General features: G+C 36.4%; 1 protein-coding gene across 4 annotated transcripts in view; it reads right to left on the bottom strand.

The window, feature by feature from the left end:
- Positions 1-17,509, bottom strand: part of LOC125254708 (granule associated Rac and RHOG effector protein 1-like) — a 41,582-nt gene extending 24,073 nt beyond the window's left edge. The window contains exon 1 of one of the 4 annotated variants that reach the window (XM_048169454.1): positions 17,393-17,509. The gene's annotated coding sequence lies outside the window, so the exon portion shown is untranslated. The other 3 variants (XM_048169452.1, XM_048169453.1, XM_048169455.1) reach the window with 3 other exon arrangements.
- Between the last annotated feature and the right edge of the window lie 413 nt (positions 17,510-17,922).

Genomic DNA, 17,922 nt, shown 5'->3' with positions numbered 1-17,922 from the left:
AAATCAGAATTGAGTTATAAAATCAGAATTCCGTGATAAAGTCAGAATTGCAAGTTATAAAGTCAGAACTGCGCGTTATAAAATCAGAATTGCGTTATAAAATCAGAATTGCGTGATAAAGTCAGAATTGCAAGTTATAAAGTCAGAATTGAGTTATAAAGTCAGAATTGCGAGATATAGTCACAATTCTGACTTTATGTCTCACAGTTGTGAGTTATGAATTCTGAAAAATAAAAAATAAATAATTTTGACTCACAATTCTGACTTTTTTTCCCCAGAATTATACAGTCAGAATTGAGTTATAAAATCAGAATTGCATGATAAAGTCAGAATTGCAAGTTATAAAGTCAGAATTGCGAGATAGAAAGTCACAATTCTGACTTTATTTCTCACAATTGTGAGTTTTTATGAATTATGAGGAAAAAAAACGGCAGTCTTTTTTCCCCTAACAATTGGACATAAGAAATTTTGAGTTTATATTTCACAATTTCACTTTATATCATGCAATTCTGAGAAAAAAAAAGTCAGAATTGTGAGATAGAGTCACAATTACCTTTTTTATTTTATTGCGGAAACAAGCTTCCATACCACAACGATCCTAAACTAACAGAATAAGGTGCACAAAAAGAAGAAGTCAATTGCCAAACACATTTATCCAGAGATGCACACAGATACACAACAGTTAAAGGGATTGTTTGTTTAATTCTAAAGGCTATAGCATTTTTATGATTTGATGTTATTTAAATATAAATATAATTATTATATATAAATGTATTATATACACCAGGTAAATAGATATTTACTGACAACAGGTTCCCGCTATATTAAACCAGACGGCTACTGTGTTGTATTTCAGGGCTGTGTAGCAACGAAAGAACTGGTGATCGAGCCGCGGGCAGCTGTTGTCCATGATCCACCAGCCGCTGCGCAGTTCCTGTCGGGCAAAACAACTGACCCCTTACATGAATAATAAAACACCAAAACACAACTGTCCGCCCCATCACAGCACAGCGCTGCTTTCCGCTCACAGGACACACTTTGAAATCGTCCTTCACATCTGTTACTAATGAAGCGCAGGAATGTTCCCCTCCGCACAGAAAGGTGGATCATTATCCGTCCAAAGACACAGACAGAGAGGATGGCTTTCGTCTTGTTAAATGTCAAAGGAAGATCAGGACGTCATTTACAACACAGATGAGCCTTCAGACAATCATACCTGCAGTAAAATACAGCTAGTTTGGGAAACTCAACAAAAGTGACAAACCGGCAGCACACGCTCAGCTGAATTCCTCAAATGTTTTCCAGACAGGTTTTGGTCGCTTGTCCAATCCGAGCAAACACGTTTAACAAAATCTCCAAAAACCGTCACACTTCAAAAGCTATAGTTCTTGAGGAAATCTGATTAGACAAACCCAGCTTGAAGCTGAAACATCTGATTTTGGGGATGAGTTATGATAAACTAGATGTTCAACAGCTGCCTACTAGATTTCTCTTATGTTTGACAGTATTACTCGATGAATCCAGAGGGTTTTATCTGGGGTACGTGAGAAGAACCCTATGATTTCCACGGACAGAATCAAGAAGTCCATTCTTTAAAAAAAAAACGTATTTTACTGTATAACACGGAATGTCATGGAATTTGTCAAATTTTGGATGAGTAAATTAAAATTAGGTGGGTACATTTAAATCAAATTGTGATATGGACTAGTGTCTGTGAATATTAAACCAAAGACTATTTGAATATGAATCCTCAATCCTGCATGTTCTGCGTGTCTCTGTGAGAATAAATGGCGCAGATGTGCTAAAATGTTTACTACACATTCTGAGTCGTTTGCTTCATTCATGACGCTCGCTGCGTATTTTCAGCATCTGCCATCTGACTATATGATGACAAACACACAAACTTCATGACTATGAGCATTTTACTGTTTAATAATTTGAGAAAAACTATTGTCATATATCGTTATACACAGAAACTTCAAGCTCTTCGTGGCAACCTGAATAAAAATAATAATTACACAATTTTTCCTACATGTGTTAAATTTAACAGTAAACTGTTGTGCAGCACTTTGTTTGCCAAAAAAAAATGAAAGGGTTTATTTAAATTTCATTTAATTTGATAAAAATAAAAAAAATAAAAATCAATGTTTTATGCCTTATTTGATTACCAGAAAAATGTAAATACACAAAGAATTTTATAGGGCCCTATTATTGTAAACAAATTAATACATTAAGTTGCTTTTTTATTAATTCAATTAAATAGACATGTTTTTGATTAAATCATTAAAATGGAATCCAGAAAAATTAAAACAGAATTTTGTAAAAAATAAAAATAAAATAAAACGGAATGAGAAAAAGTATTTCATAAAGCCCTAAAAATGTAATTTTTGTTCAACTTTTAATAAATTGCTGTTAAATTGTATAAGTTTCATAATTTCTATTGTTTAGATATGCTTTTTGATTAATAACATTTATTTTAACTATTAAAACAGAGTCCAGAAAAATTAAAACAGAATTTGGAAAAAAATAAATAGTATTTTATAGGGCCCTACCTGATGGAACTGCAGAGGGTTCGTGAGTTAATGAAAACCTATTAATACATTAAATCATAAAAATGTAAATCAGATTATATATATATATTTTTTGTTTTCCCTTTATGTCATGTGACCACTAATGGCTGTCAGAGAATTAAAATGTTAACTAGATAGTACTAAAACTTTGGTCCAATGGGTTCGTCTGAAAAAAAAGAAAAAAGTTGATTTAGCACCTTAAAAAACTCGACTAGTCTATCTTAAGAAGCCCTAAATAATTATGCTGATTTATTCATTTTAGTTTGAAGGGAATTAATTCAGAGATGCAACTTCTTGCATGCTAAAATAAAACAAAACTAAAATGCAACACAAATTCCTCTATCATTGATCATTATGTTTCTTATGTCAGCCTACTTATGTCAGCTAAAGAAATATATAACACATAATTTATGATCTTGTCAAATGACTATTTTCACCATTTTATTGAAGCATGAGCCAATGCATTACAGTGATTTTCCCACACTTCATGTTGTACCTAAGAACACCAGTGGTAAAATCACTGTAAAGTGGCTTTATTACATTAATCATGTCACTCTGCTCTAGAAAGCTGCCTGTTCCATGTAATTTCTTCTCAAGGATCAATATAACATATCATTCTATGGATCTATTTATGCACCTTTAAGCGGTTCACTGACTCCAGAGCGTCTGTGGAATTATTTCTGGAGTATCCCATTCAGAAGACGGACAACAGGCGAACACAACACAAGTGTTACACACAGCCGAGACCCCCATATCGACACGTGCTGCACGCAGCTGTCATATGTGCTTATGTCAGCGCATGGCGCCTATAATTGTCAACATATATCAGTACCGCACGCTTTTACACATCCCAGTTAAACGAAAATAAGAGAAGCAATAGAAAACACAAGAATCCCAACATGAAACTGGATCTGACAGCAGTACAGCAACAATACCAGAACTAACAATACCTTTACACAAAGATCCTCACAAAGTTTCCCTGACGAACAAAGGCTCTGTTCCATATCAGTCACGTACAGTATCTCTCCAGAATTCCTGTTTTACATGCGTCTCAGGCCTGGTAACAGCGCATGACCCCCTGAATTCAGACCCCTGCTCCAACTTATGACTCCATTTCAGCCGTACGCCAAAAGAGAGCACGGCTCGGGTTTCACACGCTCGTGGTGCATTGTGGGAATGATGGCCATCTCTGCTACTTGGCTCGGTAGCAGGCCTGACGTGGATAAAAACTCTACTGGGTGTCTGAGGACTCTGTGATTTTTGTGATGGAAATGTTTTCTGCGGCTGTGATGGTTTCTAATTGCAGCATTCAGATGAAAAACTGTAAAGACGACAGGCGTGTTAAAGAGCAAGCTTGATTATAAATGTGTGAAACATTTCCCTGCTCTCCAGTTTATCTGGCTTTATCCTGTACTTTTCCCATAGCAAAACACATTTTACATTCCTTGATACCCAACAGAACTGGACCAGACACCATAAAAATATCCCACGAGTTTATGAGCTCAGGACATATTAATGCACAAATCTCTGTTTGGACTAGTGTTGTTATTGTTTACAAAAACCATTTTAAAAAAATCACTTTTGTTTATTTAAATAAAGCTGAACTAAAATATTAGATAAACAAAAATTAGTAAGTTTAGGTTGAAATACTAACATTACTAAAATTACTAAAATTAAACTGAAATGTATTAAAGCTAAGACAAAAACAAACTTAAAAGGGGACTTTTTCCTTGTTTAAGTGCTATAATCGGGTCCCTGGTGCATCTACCAACCCAGAAAATGTGGAAAAGGGTCAACCCAGTAACTTTGTTTTGGCAAGACTTTCTCTGTAAGCATGTGAAAAAATGAGCTGCTCAGATTTCGCTCCCATTATGACGTAGGAAGACGATCTTATTATAATATTACCGCCCCTTAATCTACACGTTTCCACCCACAGAACGCCATTTTGTTTTCGCAAGCGCAAGCGATGTACCAGTTCTAACACCATGGCAAAAGTTGGGGCAAAGCATGCTAGCCATTCTATCGTTGGCTGCACAGATGAGCACTGAACACTATTTAGAGTCTTGTTAGCTTGGATAGCCTGCAAGTTGACCCTGGCAAACTCGATTGTTAAAAGAGTTTCTGTCCGAGTGATATTTTGGAAAGAATATTAGACCATTCACAGCATTTGATAGCAATCATAAACGTTAGCCGGGTATGTATGGCTCTGTTTGGTAAACGGGTACGCTATGTATGCAACCGAAGTGTGAGCTGTTAAAGCTCCGCCCTCTTCTGGAAAGCAGCAGCTCATTTGCATTTAAAGGGACACACACAAAAACGGCGTGTTTTTGCTCACACCCAAAGAGAGGCAAATTTGACAAGCTATAATAAATGATCTGTGGGGTATTTTGAGCTGAAACTTCAGACACATTATGGGGACACCAGAGATGTATATTACATCTTGTAAAAAGGGGCACAATAGGTCCCCTTTAACACAAAATAAAGATATTTAAAAATGACAAATTCATTTCACATATATAATAAAAAAGTAGTATATCTAAAACAGCATTATTTTCCAACATTCAAGGACATTTAAAAGTACTTTAATATTACAGCGATATTCAAAATAACATGTAGTCTATCTGCAACAATGGAATGAAACAGATCACTAGGTCAAGCATTTGAACTATTAAAGGTGCCCTAGATTATGTTTTTAAAAGATGTAATATAAGTCTAAGGTGTCCCCTGAATGTGTCTGTGAAGTTTCAGATCAAAATACCCCATAGATTTTTTTTATTAATTTTTTTAACTGCCTATTTTGGGGCATCATTATAAACGCGCCGATTTTATGCTGCGGCCCCTTTAAATCCCGTGGTCCACGCCCACAGAGCTCGCGCTTGCCTTGAACAGTGCCTTAAAGTTTACACAGCTAATATAACCCTCAAAATGGATCTTTACAAAGTGTTCGTCATGCATGCGTCGGATTATGTGAGTATTGTATACGGTTATATTGTTTACTTCTGATTTTGAATGAGTTTGATAGTGCTCCGTGGCTAACGGCTAATGCTACTCTGTTGGAGAGATTTATAAAGAATGAAGTTGTGTTTATGAATTATACAGACTGCAAGTGTTTAATAATGAAAATCTCATTTGTTTAAAAGAACAGGCAAATCTCAACATAACACCGACTGTTACGTAACAGTCGGGGTGTACGCCCCCAATATTTGCATATGCCAGCCCATGTTTCCAACATTATAAAAGGCATTAGGCTCTTGTCTCCGTGAATACAGTAATAACTGATGGTAACTTTAACCACATTTAACAGTACATTAGCAACATGCTAACGAAACATTTAGAAAGACAGTTTACAAATATCACTAAAAATATCATGTTATCATGAATCATGTCAGTTATTATTGCTCCATCTGCCATTTTTCACTATTGTTCTTGCTTGCTTACCTAGTCTGATGATTCAGCTGTGCACAGATCCAGACGTTAATACTGGCTGCCCTTGTCTAATGCCTTTTATAATGTTGGAAACGTGGGCTGGCATATGCAAATATTGGGGGCGTACACCCCGACTGTTACGTAACAGTCGGTGTTATGTTGAGATTCGCCTGTTCTTCGGAGGTCTTTTAAACAAACGAGATTTATATAAAATGGAGGAAACAATGTAGTTTGAGACTCACTGTATGTCATTTCCATGTACTGAACTCTTGTTATTTAATAATGCCAAGATAAATTCAATTTTTCATTTGAGGGCACCTTTAATAATTATTCCAGTAATATAATTTTCCCAGTTATACTTGGACACTGAAGCACCTCAATAATATCACTGCCCAAAATACAAATTACTACAAACACAAACTTCTCTCACTGAAACTATGTTTTTGCTATGGATAGACAAAACTCATTTATTTTACAGATAACGGCTGATTCAGAAAATGCAAGCTCATAAACGAAACAATTCCTAACCTCACCTAAATTATTCCCATGAGCTTTTAACAGTAGGACTTCTGACCGATTAGGACACAGCTATTAAACAACATGAAACAATGCAGAGTTTTATGGTGGTACCATGGTACAGTGATGCTATCAGATGGTGATATGGCACGGAATGGTTAAGATTCACATACCAAGGCATTTACGTGGTATACTTTCAAGTACCTTGGTGTACCATGGAAGTACATGACTTGAAACCATTGGTAACATCCAAAAACATAATAACATGCATGTACATTCTGGTAAATACAGAGTTGAGAAGATACTACACTTTAAAATGGAACATTTTCACAATTTTAGCAGAAGTCAAAAATATTAATGAAGACAAGACTGCTTGAGTTTTCTTCCCTCAGGAAATTAGACACGAGGGAAAGTAGACAAGCAAACGAGTTTAGGCTGGTTACCTCAGAAACCAAACAGAAACTACCCCACGTAACCCCATCCAAATCCATCGCACTTCCAGATATCAGGCCAAACCAAGCATCTAAATCTGTATGATCACAACTATTTGGGACAATTTGTACAGGAATGCACAAAATGTTTAAAGTGATCCAAAAATAAAAATTCATTTGCTCACTCTCATGTTGCAGCTTTCAAATCTTGTTTGTGTTGGCGCAAATTCAAACTTCACGATCACAATAAGATGCGTTTGAATGTTTGGGAATGACATGGCTACATGCAGGCATCCCAAACAAAATCTGAAACACCATTATGACTCCAATGACAACTAATTGATAGAGGCCAAATGCATTTCCTCATACACTTTTACAACCCATAAGAAATCCCAGATCCATCATTAAACAACAATGTAACATTTAAACAAAAACATCTGAGGGAAGACTTTCCTCTCGCGCCCTTTGGCAAACTTGGAACAACGTGACCTCTGCGAACACAAAGCTTAAAACAAAAGAGTCTTGCATTCATGCCGAATGACCTCACTGCTTACTAAAAAGCAGTCCTGATGGCTCCGATTCTGCCGTGGATAAACTCGTAACAGTGAGAGAAGTCATTTGTTTTGAGTTTAGAATGTGCTCTTTGTTCCTCAAAAGCTTTGGCTAATGAAAAAAAACAGCACAGCCCGCAGCGCACGTCGAGGAAAGCCCTGCTTCCCGCGAGGACATGTTTGCGGAGGGCGAAACTGAACCCTCTGTGAAACTCGCTGAAACTGAGAGTCCTTCCTGCAACACCTGTTTTTCGAATGACATCATTGGGGAGCTGACGGACGGCTGATTTTCTGATTTGAGGGGGGGGAAAATCCCTACAAATCTGAGGTAATACATATTGTGCCAAAACTGAAAGTTTAAATAACTGCATGTTGATTGGAATATTAGTGGGTTATCTTTTATTGCGATAACCCACAATGTTCTATTTTAATACTTAAGTCAACATGCAATCAAAATGGACTCTAAATTTACTACATGTTTATGGACTCACTTTGAATGATTTATCAGTCCACATTTCAAAGAGAATACTTTTGGGTTTATAAATTGGAATAAAAACTTGCTCCACCTTTAGCTGCTGTAACAGATCCCTGTTCTCCATCCACCTGACACCATTGTGGTACATAATACAAAGTTACACCCACTTTTTATGATTCAATCAAATCCCTATACATGAAACAAAGTCTCACCCTACATTGTTTTGGATGGTAAAATGATAATATAATAAGCTTTGTTCTTAAGTCTCAGATTTCAAAGCCTGTCAATTTTATCACAAATTTCAAACAATGAATGTGGTTTTGTTGCTCTTTAATGTGGCGTGACATTTCGCTGTAGGGACTCATCTCTTCCTCTTACTACTAATTATATCACAAAATAAACGTGAATGAACATCAGAAGGAATGTTGACAGATACAGAAATGAATCATGTCTCATGTAATCACTCAATCAGTGTTTCAACCATGGAATGACGTCAGTAAAACATCACGTAATGTCAGTAAAATGTCACGCAATGTTACATTTACCTCAGAAAGGGAGATTTTTGCTAAATATATGCATGTTTGTACAGGAGTGTTGAGTGTTATTATATCGAAAAATAAATATAGAGCTGCACGATTAATCGTAAAAAGATTGCGATCTCGATTCAAACACCCATGCGATATTATTCCTGAATGACAATGATTTTCCTGAGTTCATTAAACCTTTGACAAAATTACAGCGGAACATTCAGATCTGCGTTGATGCTGCTGCTGACCCAGAGAGCGCCGTTGTCATGTATAGGTATGAAACAGCTTCACAGTCTTTTCAACATCACTGTATCGTTATTTCAGTGTTACAAATACTCATATTAAATCACAGGAGTACTAGGATAAAAAAGTTTATAGTTTGGATACAGGGTTTTTCCTGGCTCAAAATGAGGCGGAGGTGGTAAAATCCTGATCATGTGCACACATGTAAGTGTACTGCGGTCGTAAAACGTCTGAAGAAAACAATTTTTTACAAGCACATATTGTTGGTATTTTAATAAGAAGATAGTTATATTATTTAGAGAATACCATCATATACAGTGTATCCCATAAAATTTTGTGAGACTGCGGCAGGTGGACCTCAGTCTGTCTATAGGGGTCTAGGGCATGCACACCCTTTAAGAAAATTTTTTACATTATAAAAATAAATTCATTAATCTGGTGCACTTTGAGAGTTCAAAATTAAGAGCTCCAACTCATGTTTAATGTGCAAATTGAACAGAGAAAAAGTCTTTGCTTTGTATCTGAAACGGCCCGGAACCGCCTTTTCTGTAGTGGAAATGGACGGAAAGGTGCGAGAATGGACACAGGTCGGGAACACTACAACAGAATCGCTTTGTTTACACGACACCTTTTTAAGGTAAAACTTTTTGTGAGTTTTGGCCATTCATTTACACATTATCAGCGTTTTGGGGGCCTAACAATGCAAACTCTTGAAAATGGGTTTCAAAATGCAAAATTTTGAAAACGATACCATTACCATCTCCGTGTAAACTACAAAAAACATGAATCTGTGAAAAAGCTGACGGCATGCACACGCGTATTACGTGTTTAGTCTACAGGCATGCGTGTTTGGCATTTATCAACTTTTCCATTTTTAGTACATCGTTGTCATGTTAATGTAAGGTGATGATACATGGGGCAACTTTTTGAGCAATGTTGCCGGACAATGTCGCAGAGCAATGATGCTTGAGCACTTTCCAATTGAGAATGGGAAACAAATTTCGATCTAACATATCCAGAAAGAAATTTGTTGCCCATTCTCAATGGGAAAGTGCCCAAGCAACATCGCTTGGCAAAACTGCCTGGCAACATTGCTCAAAAAGTTGCCCCATGTATCATCACCTTTAGTTTTTGGGTGCAGAATAGTGTGAGAATCATGATCTCAGTTTGAAACAAAACAAAAAACAGCACTGCACATCCACCTGACACCACTGTGGTACATAACACAAAGTAACACCCAACTTTGTATGATTCAATCAAATCCCAATAGATGAAACAAAGTCTCACCCTACATTTTTTTGGATGGTAAAATGATAATATAATAAGCTTTGTTCTTAAGTCTCGGATTTCAAAGCCTGTCAATTTTATCACAAATTTCAAACAATGAATGTGGTTTTGTTGCTCTTTAATGTGGCGTGACATTTCGCTGTAGGGCCTCAGTTCAAAAAAAAAAAGCATGTGAACCGATCATCTCTTCCTCTTACTACTAATTATATCACAAAATAAACATGAATGAACATCAGAAGGAATGTTGACAGATACAGAAATGTACAAAAAAGATCACTATTCTTAATTTATCCAAAAAATGTGCAGCTCTAAATAAACAGTAATTGAATTTGAACTCATTTTTTATTTTAACTTTTAATATTGTAGTAATGTCCCAGCGTTCCCTGTATAGTTTATAGCTTTAGTTTAATGATTTTAATTAATAAAAACTGACATGTATAGTGCATGATTTTGTATTATTTTACTTTTTTTTTTTTTTTTTTTCTTTTCAAAACGAATCTATCAAATCGGAATCACAGTAGAATCTAAAGCCTCCTGATGACAAAAATTATGTCACGCGGATGGCCAAAGTATACTTTGGGCTTAATCAAAAGCTTGTGAATCGAATCAAATCAATTCTTAAAATATGTGTATAACACATACATATATTGTGCCTATTGTGTACTTATCTGTATTTATCTTATTATTTTCATTCTCTCTGTGCACTGGAGCTCTGTCACGCAAGACAAATTCTGTGTGTAAGCATGCTTGGCAATGAATCTGATTTTTATATATTCATTATATTTTTACTTAACCTGTTAATGAAGTCACATTTATTGTAGGGCTGGACGATTAATCGAAAAGTAATTGAAACAGAGATTCAGAACCTCTAACCGACATGATTCTCCCATGTCGGTTATTTCGTTTTTTTAATCCTGTTAATACTTCCCCCTTAAAAACATTACTGCGTGTGTAGCCATGTGACTCTGCCCCGTCCAGTCAGTGGCATAAAAGCAGCACGGAGGTGAATGCCGGTTCAACTCATAGTGATAGCGCACGAGCGGTGAGGCTTGCGTCTTCACTAAACTTTGTCAGTTGTATTTGTTATGGTTTGGACATTCAAGCGATTAGATCATATGTGTATTATTATATCGAGCTACCGCACTCGCGCAGCTGCATTGTGGCACGAACACACATCCAAACAGAAGCTGCGCAAAACGTGAAGATCGTGCGCACAGAGAGAAACGCAGAAACTAGTCAGCGCTGTCCAGTGATTTATCACTAAAGTAGCTTAGAAACAACTTATTATAGCATATATTTTTCTACTTTTGAAGGAACTATTTACAACCCACAGCTTCACAATTAATAGAGACGGTATGACTAATTCACACACACAATCACTCTCATTATGTACTGGTACTGTGCTAATTTATCTTTATCTGATTTACAACGAGCAGAAACCTGTAAGAAACGTAACAAACCATAGATAAAATAACTGCCGATAGTGAGCTATGATGTCAGATCACTCTTTCAATAGGAAAAAAATATCACACCTTTAATAGTCAATCATATTTACAGTACAAACCTCGTCAGTGAACTATGAAGGCAAAAAAAAAAAAAAACAGAAATAAAATAATCGTTCATTAATCGTAATCAAGGTAAAATGTTCAATTAATCGAGGTTTTGATTTTAGGCCATAATCGTCCAGCCCTAATTTATTGTATGTTTGAATAAATCTATAAAACTTTTTCATGACACTTTTTCCTCCCAAACAAATTGATATAAACAATAGAATCTAATCAAGAGCTCATGAATTGAATTGAATCGATTCTTGAAATGTGTGTTAATGCCCAGCCTTGGAAAATGGATTGTTTTACAGTGAGTTAAGGTGATTCATTTAGTAAAGACTGAGAATTCAAAGTGCTGAATCCAGTAAAAAAGAAAAGCACCCAAAACAACAAAAACTTGAAAAGTTGAAAGCTCAATACTTCTATAACACTACTTTTTTTTTCTTTTTTTTTTAAAGTGCAAACCTTTAGATAAACGTCACCTAAAAAGATTAGGCTACTTAAGTTCAGCTTCAGACAAAAGTTGGTACTTAAAAATAATCCATAAAGAGTGAGAACTGCTAATCTGACTTTGTTAGAAACACACACACGCCCTTCCCCCATGAAAAGATTCCATTGTGACATTCTAAACTGCAATAGCAGTCAGCAAGAGAATGCAGCATATTCCGAAACAACACTGGAATGCTTTGTTAGTGGGATATCTTTCAGCCCGCTGGCCCGGCCAGCAGCGCACACACACACACACACACACACACACAGACCTCTGGCTCTCAATGTATCCAAACCTAAATGCATGCAACCTTGAAACGTCCCTCTCAACTGAGCTAGAAGTCTAACAAAAAACAATTTTACATTCACAGACTGTTACATTCACAGCAAAAGTTGCTCAAAAAAAAAAAACTTCAGTTTAAGAGAACTGAAACACATGAAAACAGCATGTTTGGCCACTGGCACGCAGCTGACCTGAGCATTATTGCCATAGCAACAGTATTAGCCAACACCACTGCTCATATTCCAAACGCTGGTCAAATAAAGAAACAGACGTGATTGTGTTTCACAAGACGCAGTTATGCACCGTACATCTTGTGCATGATGTGTAACATACATACAGAAATACCATTTCAAATAATCTGGGAACAAACAAACAATTCATATGCTTGAAGCATCATTCTCACAGGTTTGATTCTAAGTAGTGACCAAAAGTGATGTCCGGAGGGGATATTTGCTTGCAATGACACTAACATTTGACTAAACCATCAAAATATTTTAAATAAGAGGGAAGAACAAAACACTAAACTTGGTTAAAGGTGCAGTAAGCAATTTCTGAGAAACGCTGCTGAAAGTGGATCAGACCGAGCGACACAACACACTTCAGCCAATCAGCAGTAAGAGGCATGTCCACTCATTAGGGGGGAGGTGCCTGTGTTACATAGAATGTTTGTGAATTTAGGGGTGGAGCTATCAAGATGATGTAATCCTTTTGCATGGGGCGTGTTTGTTTTGGTGATTTCAAAAATCGCTTACTGCACCTTTAAAGGGGTGGTTGATTATGATTTCACTTTTTTTTAAACTTTAGTTAGTGTGTAATGTTGCTGTTTGATCATAAACAACATCTGCAAAGTTACAACGACAACAACAAACGGCTGGTAGGGACTACAACAAGCTTCCGCTTTACAAACGAGGGTCAATTCAACACTGGATTTGCACAAAAGATTAACATGATGACACATGCTAGTGGATGAGTTGAATCAACTCCACAGCAACTACATAAATTTATCCACTAACCATTCAGAAACGTCTAAAAGTTGTAACTTCTTCCTGAGTCTCTCCATCAGTGTCGACTCCGGTTTGAACAATGTAAGGCTGAACACCGTTACTGACAATCCTCATTTTGGCTGCGTGAGATTCTCCAGCTTTGTTGTTGTTGAGCTGTTAAAGCTCCGCCCTCTTCTGGAAAGGGGGCCTGGGAGCAGCAGCTCATTTGCATTTAAAGGGACACACACAAAAACGGCATGTTTTTGCTCACACCCAAAAAGGGGCAAATTTGACAAGCTATAATAAATGATCTGTGGGGGATTTTGAGCTGAAACTTCACAGACACATTCTGGGGACACCAGAGACTTATATTACATCTTGTAAAAGGTGTCCTTTAAAAATCTTACACACATAAATAAGTCAAATCCATGTTATGTATAGTGCAAAATCTCCCAGACTATAAAAATATTCCTGCATTGTCAACAGGTCAGGAAAAAAAACATTCCGGGCGATCATGAGAAAGCTCTTGTTTAAATAACTAGTTCTGCTGCTGCAGCATCCATTAAGCAGCGAGTCATGCTTTTTCTTTCATTCCCAAACTGAAGGGACCCAAACAGGAAATACATTCCACATGAACTCAGAGAAGCCACTGCCAGAGTCGGGCTACAATAGCTCAGAGGGGCTGGCCGTCTGCTCGCAGCACTTTTCAAAAGAGGGCTTAACGAAAACCCTGGTTGCAAAACACAATGAGGTTCACACAGAATAGAGCGTAATTGACCTACTCACAGACATCTAACAAACTAATCACAGGCTTCTGTGGAATCCAGGGTGAGGAATGTGGAAACTAACCATTAGGATCACAATCACACAGTGTAAAAATGCTGTTTTTTTAGTTTGTGAATAGTGTACGTCAGTGGTTTCCATTAGTGGGTCACATGTCTGTTCTGACTGGTCACAGAGAGCAGGAAAAAACATGATAAATACAAATAACTATGCGACTTTTCCTATATAAATGTTTACCAACTAACAAGGAGGAGAAATACTTTCCATATTTTTAGATATTGACGTCAAACATACATCTATCAATCAAACTCAGTATTTTAAGACAAAAAATCATCTGTCACTTGGTAGAACCTAGTCAAATTAGAAAGTCAACATTGACAGATTGTGTGACATGCCCTCATCCTCAAAAACCATAAACAACACTACACACGCTAAAATAAACCAGTCTACACTATTAAAAATAAAGGTTTTCGCTGCAATGTCAAAGACGACCCCTTTTGGGTACCCGAAAGAACCTTTCAGTCAACAGTTCTTAAAAAAAAACATTTTTTTCTTAGTGTGAAGAACATTTTTTATCCCTCTTGGCCTCTTTGGTCAAAACTGACCCCAAAAAAAAAAAAAATTTACATTTTCAAATTTATTTTTAATTTTTGCTTCATCTGAATGGGATGATACTTGGTGACTTTTGTCGCATTAGCTATGTGAACTCACAAAAAAAATCATGGACATGATTCGGAAATGTTAAAGCAAAGTCCCTTTAAGACAAGTCATTTCACTCGGCGGCCATCTTTGAAATGCCTCTCGGGCATCCTGGGCATCATGCAGCTCAGCTCCTATCTCTTTGAATGGGGAAACATCAAATTCTCCAAAACTGTTCGCCAACCTTACGATTAAATTTCATATTTGAAATCACCAATCAAATCAAACAACAACTGTCTCATAATTTGTTTTCCAAATGCTTGAATCATGACAAAAAAAAAAAAAAAAAAAATCGGTATTTTTCAGGCTGGATCAAGCTGCGCATGCGCAGACGTAAATGCGCGTCTCCTGTGCCTCATTTCGGAGGGGCGCGTCTGACTGTTTCTATAGAAACCGGTGCTTCTAACGGCCGCTACAGTGACGTGATGTCTTTACCAGTCGGCAATTGGCTCTTATTTAGAAGGCGGGACTTATTCCGCCATATTGCGCGTTTCACTTTCTCCCATTCATAATAATACAAGTGACACGTCTTGTGTTATTCTATAGTCTTTGGTTAAAGGCCTTCACTCTATTTTAATCTGAAATATTGCAATTATTGAAAAATAATTTTACATTTTTCAAAAAAATTATATTAATTTTAATGGAAAATAGTTCATAAAAGATTGTATAAATATTGCATAGTATCATAAAATCCCCTCAAAATTTTAAATAATAATCAAAAAATATTATTGAACAAAAATGTATTACATTGATTTTCCTGGGGGGGAAAATTACATTTCAAAGTAGGGCTGCACGATTACGACAAAAATCATAATTGCCGATTATCCTCTTGAAATTGTAATTGCGATTATTAATTGCGATTATCACAATTTACATTGAATGATGTTTTGAATAGCGTTATACCATTGTTTAAAGCAACTGCATGCCATATTTTTATATGAAAATAAACAAGCTAAAAACAATCTTCGTGAAAATTATTGCTTTTCTATAGCATTAAGCCTCAAATGTCAACTATGCACATTTGAATAAAAAAAAAAAAAAGTAAAAATATGCATGGTATTATAATGTTATACTAAAACTAAAATGAAAAAACCCTTAAGATAACCTGTAGAACGAAAAAATATCTTAAGCATGCAGAATGATGTAAGCAGACATTTTTTGTGTGTGTAATTGCTCCTTGGTACAGTTACATAATTGTGGCATCCGTAATTGTAATCACGATTAGAAATTCCATTAATTGTGCAGCCGTTTGATCACCTTTGACTGCAAAAGTACCAAGTGTGACCCTAAAATGAAAGGGCTCAGAGGGTTAAAGAACTGTTTCACTATAAAGAGCCTTTGGATTCTTCATGAAACCACCAAAGCCAACATGTGCAAGTTCACATGCAAAAAAAAAAAAAAAAAAAAAAAGAAGATAAATATAGTTTGAACCAACCACAGTGCATCACTGGCTTAATAAATAGCACAAATAATCATAAATGCCAACAATAGATCCTGTGTTGGGTCCCTACTTGCACGCAATGTAAAATTTAGGTTCTGAAACATGCTAAAGCACATTAAAATCAACTAAACAAAATCCAATAAAAATAAAGCAGAAACATTTTCACTTATGAGGCGACAAATACATTTAATTTCACACTGCAACGTGTAATTTAATCCACTTACAGGGTTACACGGGTGTGCAGTTGAGTATAAATATCCTGAAATATTCTGAGCTGAACCACTACAGGAATCTGGATCCTCCTGACACTCGGACGGATCCTCTGACTGACACATTAAATTCATTTCAACAAACCAGACCGTGATGCCTTGAACACTCGTTCCAGAAAAACAAAACAAAATAACACTGCTTACCCAGAGTTAAACTACCACTAGAGCTGGAGATGCCCTGATTATGATGTCTGATTACTGATGACAGGATCATGCATTGATCTGATCTTCAGGATGGTCCAGTTCAACCCAAATCCAGCAGTGTCTGACACTTAAACACCCTGAAAATCACTAAGCCATCGCCAATGGGGTTTGGGTGTGTATGTCACCCGTCGGCTGTCATGAGGGTGTTAAAGGGCTGCAGTGAAGCGTATCAGTGCCTTTTCAGGGCGTTGAAGGGTCTCCAGCCCCAGTGTAATTTAGAGACACCGGGGGCAGTTAATCACGTCGTTAATTGGAGTAATTAAGATCAGACAGTCCGACTGCAGCAGATTTGATGAGGTTTAAACGGCTCAATGCTGATACAGATGAACCAAAACCCCTTAACGACCCACATACACGCCTGATGTCGCTTAAATAACACTTTAATGTCGTCCTGCTGTCGTTTCACTCTTTTAACAACACCGATTTGACGTTTCAAATGATTTCACACAAAATCATCAGTATTTATGGAGCTAATCTCAGTTAGCCGTTAGCACCTCTCGCTGACACGGATTGAAAAACACCTCAAACACGTCAAAACACAAGCGCTCGCGGCCGCTCCGGGGCGGCTGGAATTAACGGTCACAAGTCCTACCTGTAGTGGCTCCGGGAAAGGCGTTTATTGGTGTGAAAAACAGCCCGATCGGCGGTCGGATCACGGCATCACTTACCAGCTGTTTGTCCCCACCCTCCTGTCTGTGGAGAGAGGAAATGACGGAGCGCGGCTTCCGAGCGCGCGTCCACAAAGCACAAGCACGAGCGGGCACGCCAGGCGATGCGCGCGACCGATCATACCATAGAGCGCGTGCACTTTAAAAATGAACTTAAATAGGGAGTAGAATTGCTGTTAAATAAAGAATGCATTGTCAGGTTATCTGTCATTTATGTTTACTTTTATTTATTTGATGACAGTGGTAATGATTTTTATTTTATTTTATTTTTTATTTCTTTATATTTATTTTTTATTTATTTATATTTTATTTAATTTTTACATTTGATTTTATTTTTTATTTTATATTTTGTTATTTTTATTTTATTTTTTAAATTTTATTTTATTTTTTATTTTATTTTATTTATGTTTTATATTTTATTTGATTTTTACATTTGATTTTATTTTTTTATTTTATATTTTGTTATTTTTATTTCATTTTTTATTTTATTTTTTATATTTTATTTTATATTTTATTTTATTTATGTTTTA

Source organism: Megalobrama amblycephala, linkage group LG19, assembly GCF_018812025.1.
Source record: "Megalobrama amblycephala isolate DHTTF-2021 linkage group LG19, ASM1881202v1, whole genome shotgun sequence".
Lineage (NCBI taxonomy): Eukaryota > Metazoa > Chordata > Actinopteri > Cypriniformes > Xenocyprididae > Megalobrama > Megalobrama amblycephala.
Note: the sequence above shows the minus strand (reverse complement) of the source record. Positions and strands in the feature narration are given on the sequence as shown.